Source organism: Spermophilus citellus, assembly GCF_964194105.1.
Source record: "Spermophilus citellus genome assembly, chromosome: 2".
In the NCBI taxonomy this organism is placed as follows: domain Eukaryota; kingdom Metazoa; phylum Chordata; class Mammalia; order Rodentia; family Sciuridae; genus Spermophilus; species Spermophilus citellus.
In genome coordinates this window covers 12,161,377-12,168,386 of record NC_138183.1, presented here as the reverse complement: position 1 = coordinate 12,168,386, position 7,010 = coordinate 12,161,377, and positions in this window count along the sequence as shown.

Genomic DNA, 7,010 nt, shown 5'->3' with positions numbered 1-7,010 from the left:
GAGATGGATTTAGGTAGTTCCTTCCTTCCTTCCTTCCTTCCTTCCTTCCTTCCTTCCTTCCTTCCTTCCGTTCTGGGGATTGAACCCAGGGTATTGGGCTTGAGAGACAAGCACTCTACCAATTGAGCTATACCCCCAGCCCCTAGGTAATTTCTTTTTATGGTACTGAGGTTGAACCCAGGCATGCTTAACCACTGAACCATATTCCCAGTCTTTTTTGTTTTTTATTTTGAGATGGGGTCTTGATAAGTTGCTTAGGGCCTCGCTAAATTATTGAGGCTGGCTTTGAACTTGAGATCCTCCTGTCTCAGCCTCCTGAGCTGCTGAGATTACAGGCATGTGCCACTGTGCCCAGCTGGATCTACATAGTGTCTTGCCTCTTCTGAACAAATACTATTCCTTCTTCCCAGGTCAGAACCATGGTATTTCTTAGGCTCCTTTCTCATCATTTCTCTGCAAGTTGATGTGATTTCTGCAAGGAAAGAAAGAGCCCCCAAAGGTGCACAGATGTCTCGTTCCCCATTCCTACTTTCTGCAACTTCCAGTAACTTTACCCTGCCTTCCTAGTCTGCACTTGACCTTCATGAACTTGACAACTATACTAGCTGAATTCTTAACTGTTCTTACTGGTTGCATCTAACTCAGATGAGAAAGTGCTCAAATTTCATCTCTTCCTATACGTGATTGTCCCTCCTGAGATTTTTGGACAATTGGTTGCTCTATAACCTTAGCTTTGTGATGTGATTAGGCCATAATTATGGTACCCAAGAAGATTCCTGGGACTGAGAATATGATTGAAGCTGATAGGTAGGTTAATTCGATCCTAGCATTAAGAGTTTGTTTCTCATGGTTTCTGTTTTGCTACACTCCTCCTTGCCTTACTCTCCAAATAATTAACCAGTAAAGTCAATCTTGCCTGAAAAGAAGAATGAAGGAAAACATCAAAGAACAGTACCAATCATACAACCTCCTAATTAGTAATCATTTTTTAGGTTTACAGGAACCAGGAGTGTTTGGAATGCCTAGTGACCTGTGTACAACATCCAAACTATGTCAAGAGAATTGATTACTGCCTTAATACTATTGTAGGGCCACCTGGCTATGGCTAAACTTGGACTCCCCAGAAACACCATATAAGCTTTGCACCCGTGACTCCTGGAAAGATGCAATTTGGATGAAAGCCTCTATCTTCCAACTTTCTGGCTTATTAGCAGTCAAACTCTTTTCTCTCTCTCTCTCTCTCTCTCTCTCTCTCTCTCTCTCTCTCTCTCTCTCTCTCTCGTTATTAGCTTCACTGTGCAGCAGCAAAACTGGACCTTTCATAGTTACATGATGAGATAACCCATTGTATTATGTTACCTTATCTGACAAAAGAGAAGATATGAGTAAGGTATTAATCAGTTGACTTTATAATGAAAGGGTAAAGTTTCTAAGCTGGAAACCTTGAATTGAAATGTAAAAGATTAGGTACTATTAAGTTCCTCTGTTACACCCAGATTCCTGAGATAGTTAAGACAACGCCCTACTGGCCATTCAGCCTAGGGCCCTGTGCAGTTTGTCACAGGGCCCGAACCAATCAGTTTGAATGTGTACTCAGTTTAGAAGTGACCAATCACCCCTGCCCAGCCTGTTCCCGCCAATGAATGGACTAATCATGTATCAGAGTTGTTGTTCAATTTTCCCGCGCCTCATGATGATTTGTTCTGATGTATGCAAAGCCCCCCCGCCCTCTCCAAAAAGTGTACTTAAGTTCTGCTTGACCTCTGCTCTGGGCTCCGGGCTGCTCTCCCTTCTTGAGTGAGCACGGAGTCCCAGCACGCTGGAACGGATCCAATAAATCCCCCTTGCCATTGCATGAAGCTAGTCTCGTGGTCTCTTTCTCCGACGTTTCGCCGGACCCTTACAATAATTATTTATTGGTTTACTTAGTTATTGGTACCAGAGATTGAACCCAGGGGCACTTAACCACTGAGCTACATTCCCAGCCCTTTTTTATATTTTACTTAAAGTCAGGGTCTCCCTGAGTTACTTAGGGCCTTGCTAAATTGCTGAGGCTGGCTTTGAACTCATGATCTGCTTGCCTCAGCCTCGTGAGCCACTGGGATTACAAGCATAAACCACCATGCCCAGCTCAGTTGATTTAAAACAGGGAAATTTGGGCTGGGAATATGGCTCAGTTGGTCGAATGCTTACCTTACATGCACAAGGCCCTGGGTTCAATCCCCAGCATCACAAAAAAGAAATTCTCCTGGATTATCTGTATGGGCCAAATGCAATCAAAGGAGACTTTTGAGAGCCTGCTTTCCTTCCTTCTTCCCTTCCCCCCAGTCTCACTGTATTCCTCAGGCTCAAACACCTGGGTTCAAGTGATTTACTTTCAGATATCACTTGAACCCAATAAGATTTATCAAAACTCAGGGTTAGTCAATAAAATTGGATATCAAGACTACGATTTTTTTTTGTGCTGGGGATTGAACCCAGGGCCTTGTGCATTCAAGTTGAACACTCTTTCAACCAGCCCCAAGACTGTATGATTTCAAGCATATTTATACTGGGAGGTAGATATTAAATGCTTATATGTATTAAAGCTTAGGAATGATTTTTTTTTTTTTTGTAGTTAATAATACCTGCTATTCCCAACACCTTCATTGGTGTTGCTTCTAATATATTTAGGCTTCTGATTGTATGTTATACAGAAACATAACCAGTGGCGGCTTTGTTGGGAAATTCTCTTGCATCTGTCAGGAATATCGTAACTGTCAGATCAGGCGGGGAAGGCAGCGATCAAAGGAGGCAGATTTAAAAGGGCCGCTGAACAGGCTTTATTGAGATATCACTCCGGGTCGGAACTCGATCAGACCCACAGAGGCGACAGGGGAAGGGTCTGAGGAGAAACCAGGTGGAAGCTGGACCGCACTGGACTTTTATGGGGCTTACAGCAGGAAGGGAAGGGCTTGGGACAGGAAAAGGTGTTTGTAGGGTCCCTTGCCCCCTTGGAGTTGGTTAGGGGAGTTGGCTGAACTTCAGGATTGGCCAGGGGGTCCTGCTGATTGACAGGCTTAGTCAGGAGATCTGGCTGATTGACAGGCATTTCCGCCGGCTGCTTTGTTCTAAGCCACCAAGTCGCCACCACCGACCTAATAGTAACAAGAACCTAAGGGCAGCTTTTCCTAAAAACACTAACTCTTCATTTGGGCCTGCAAACATGAAAAACATGGCAACTCTACCTCCATTTTGCATTTGTCTTTTTTGCTCTGAGTCAGTCACCTTGGATTCCAGGAACAGGCCTGACTGATAAACATCTTGTAAAGTGATGAAAATATCCCCCAGGCTACCTCAACTTTCTTAACTCCACCCACAAGTTCCAGCCAACCAATCCTGAGGTAATGATCAGCCAATCCTCAGTTTGATCAAGACTGCTTGACTGTGTGTACCTGGTCCTCTCATCTGTTATCTGGGAGCTCATATCATACATGATTTGAGAAAACAAGATTTAGTTTTCCATCAACTTTCTTGTGTAACATTTTTTTTCCATTAATATTTTTGTGAATTTAGAACAAATTTGTCCTTTTCTCTGGATCATTATTGTTAAATATAAGTACAAGCATGCTCCAAATAATGACATCTTTGTCAATGATGGTCCCATAAGATTTTGTCACCTAGTGACATCACAGTTTCTTAGTGTATTCTAGGATGTTTGCATGATGAAATCCCCTAACAATGCATTTCCCAGAACATATCCCAGGTTCTTAAGTGATATATGACTGTATAAAGGGTCTAGAGATTTTTTTTTTTTTAAAGAGAGGTGGTTCTGAATGACATCAAGTAGTATGAGGACTGTTTGAGATCCTCTGTCCAGATGGCTTGTCGCTTCCTCTCTCTTCTCCCCCTCCCTCTTTTCATTTCCTTTCTTCTTCTTTTTCTTTCTTTTTTCTTTTTTTTTTTTTTTTTTTTTTTGATACCAGGGATTGAACTCAGGGGAGCTTAACCATTGAGCCACATCCCATTTCTTTTTAATACATTTTATTTAGAGACAAGGTCTCACTAAGTTGCTTAGGGCCTCACTAAGTTGCTCAGGGCCTTGCTAAATTGCTGAGGCTGGTTTTGAACTTGTGTTCCTTCTGTCTCAGCCTCCTGAAACCATTGGGATTACAGGCGTGCACAACTGCACGCAGCTCTAAATTTCTTTCTAATGTTTTTTTTGGGGGGAGGGGTGACAGGTACCAGTGATTGAACCTAGGAGTGTTTTACCTCTGAGCTATATCCTTAGTCCTTTTTGAGACAAGTTCTCATAGATTTTCAAATTTTAAACCAAATTTGTATTCTGAAATAAACTCTATTTGAACTTGCATTATACTTCATGTTTATTTGCATGCGTGTATAATACATATATATCATGTATATGTGTTATATATTAAAATGCTTATCATATAACATCTTAAGGATTTTTTTAAGGGTTTATTTATTTATTTTTTAGAGAGAGAGAATTTTAATATTTATTTTTTTAGTTATCGGCGGACACAACATCTTTGTCTGTATGTGGTGCTGAGGATCGAACCTGGGCCGCACGCATGCCAGGCGAGCGCACTACCGCTTGAGCCACATCCCCAGCCCCATCTTAAGGATTTTTACATCTTTATTCATTAGGAATATTAATCTGAAATTTTCCTTGTAATATTGTCTGGTTCTGCTCTCATGTTAGCCTAATAAAACTATTTGGAAGTTCCATCCTCTTCTACTTTCTGAAATAGTTTTGGCAAAATTGGCATTATTTCTCCTTAAATGTTTAATAGAATTCACCTGTGAGCTGGATGAGGCAGCACAAGCCTATAGTCCCAGTGACTCAGGAGGCTGAGGCAGGAGGATTACAAGTTCAAGACCAACCTCAGCAATTTAGCAAGGCCCTAAGTGGGGAGCCACTCTAAATGATTCGTGCCTTGCATCCTGAAGCAAGAGGCTTTGACCCTGAAGCAAAAGGTGTTGACCCATCACTAAGTTTTGTAGTGACCTGGACATTGTCCCGGTCCAGGAAGTTGAGGGCGTGTCTTCAGATGTAGGTGTGTCACCCAGGGAGTTGAGCTACACTCACCTATTCCTTGGTAATACTACCCCTTTGCCCTGTTTGGGATAGAATGTTCCACGGAAACGTCCTTTATGTGTCCCCTTCTCTTGCTCTGCCTTTGGGTATGGCATTCCTAGATGTTAGTCAACCTGCTGACAGCAGACATCATGAAGCTAGACTCAACCCCCTGAAACCTGACCCTTTAATGTGTCAATGTTAAAAAAAAAAAAAAAACATGGTATCTCCATGCCAGGGAATACTAAGCGGTATAAGGAACAAACACATGCAAAAATGTGGATAGATATCAAAGGATGATACCGAGTTGGGGGGAAAGCCAATCTCAAAGCCCATAGACAGTATTTCATTTATTGAGCACCTTTCAAAATGTCAGACTTGTAGAGTGGTTCTAGTGTTTAGAGATGATAATTGAAAGGGAGGAAAACATAAACATGAACATCAAGAGGTAATTCCATATACAAAGGGAATTTTGTATATGGAATTACATTACCAAACCCAAAGATAATGCTCTGTCCTACTTTCAATTCCATTTATTTTCCTCCATCCCTGCTTATGCTATCAACACTTCTTGCTTATATATTGTTGACCTGGCCTCCCTGCTATTCTATCTCCAACTTCACCTTTCACATTACTGCCCAAGTGATCTTTTTATTACTGAAAACTCTTCAACTTCTAAAACTCCCTCAGAGTCTCTTTTTAGTATGGTAGTCAATGTCCTTCAAAGAACTCCCCATCCATCTTCTGTTTATGTGACCGTGGGCAAATTCTCCAAGGTCTCTGCCTCAGTTTTCTCGTCTGCAAATGGCAACAATAATGGTCCTAAATAATATACTACAGCACTTAGAACTGTCTGGAACAAATTAAGTGCTCTAAGGGTTAGCTATATCATCACTCAGTAAATCAACGTTCCTTAAACCCCTTTCACTGTAAATACTTAGGCAAAAATAGGATCCAACCACAATCACGACTTCTTTTGGAGGTAGAAAAAGGACAGACCTGAATCAGAAATCTGACTCTCCACTACCTTCTAGTCATAGAATCTTGGCAATTTACGTAACATCTATTAACAAGTATAAAACAGGTATTATAATATTGATAGAGAAGGATTATTATTAAAATCACATGGGTTGCCATACAAGTAAGGCTTTCTTCTCTCATTTGTTCAGTGAAATGTTACTCAGTTTTCAAAATCTTCAGAAGTCATCTCATAGAGAAGAATCAATCTCTGGAAGCTTGGGAAATGTCTTTCTATGAGCTTCTGGAGAAAAAAACCTCATGCTTCTATTTTTAAAAACTTCATTTTAGAAAGGGCTCATGTTTCATTCACCTTAATAACCTATATGATCAGCACAGACAGGGGCTTAAAATATATCAGATGAGCATATGAATAAAATTACACAAGGCCCAGTAGAAATGCTGTCTAGATTCATTCAGGCCATTCTCTATTCATATTCTGAGATCCACAGAATTGTCTTCATACTTCTGACATTTTGTGGGCATTAGTTATTAGTTATCTTGACTGCAAACTCAGTGATTATCTACATCCTTGTCTTCCACTTAAAAAGTGCTGTTTCTTGGTGTGGGGTGGGGGGTTACTGGGGATTGAACTCAGGAAAGCTCAACCACTGAGCCACATCCCCAGTCCTATTTTGTATTTTACTTAGAGACAAGGTCTCACTGAGTTGCTTAGCACCTCATGCTGAAGCTGGCTTTGAATTCGTGATCCTCCTGCCTCAGATTCCTAAACCACTGGGATTACAGGCATGTGCACTGTACCTGGCTAAAAGTGCTCTATTTTAAATGCAGTGACAAATAGAATTGAATATTTCAACCTCCTTGCCTCCTTGGGTGTACTCATTCATTTCAGATCCTTCCCAATGACACATGGATGTGTGTTTTCATATGTATATATATATAATATAATATATAT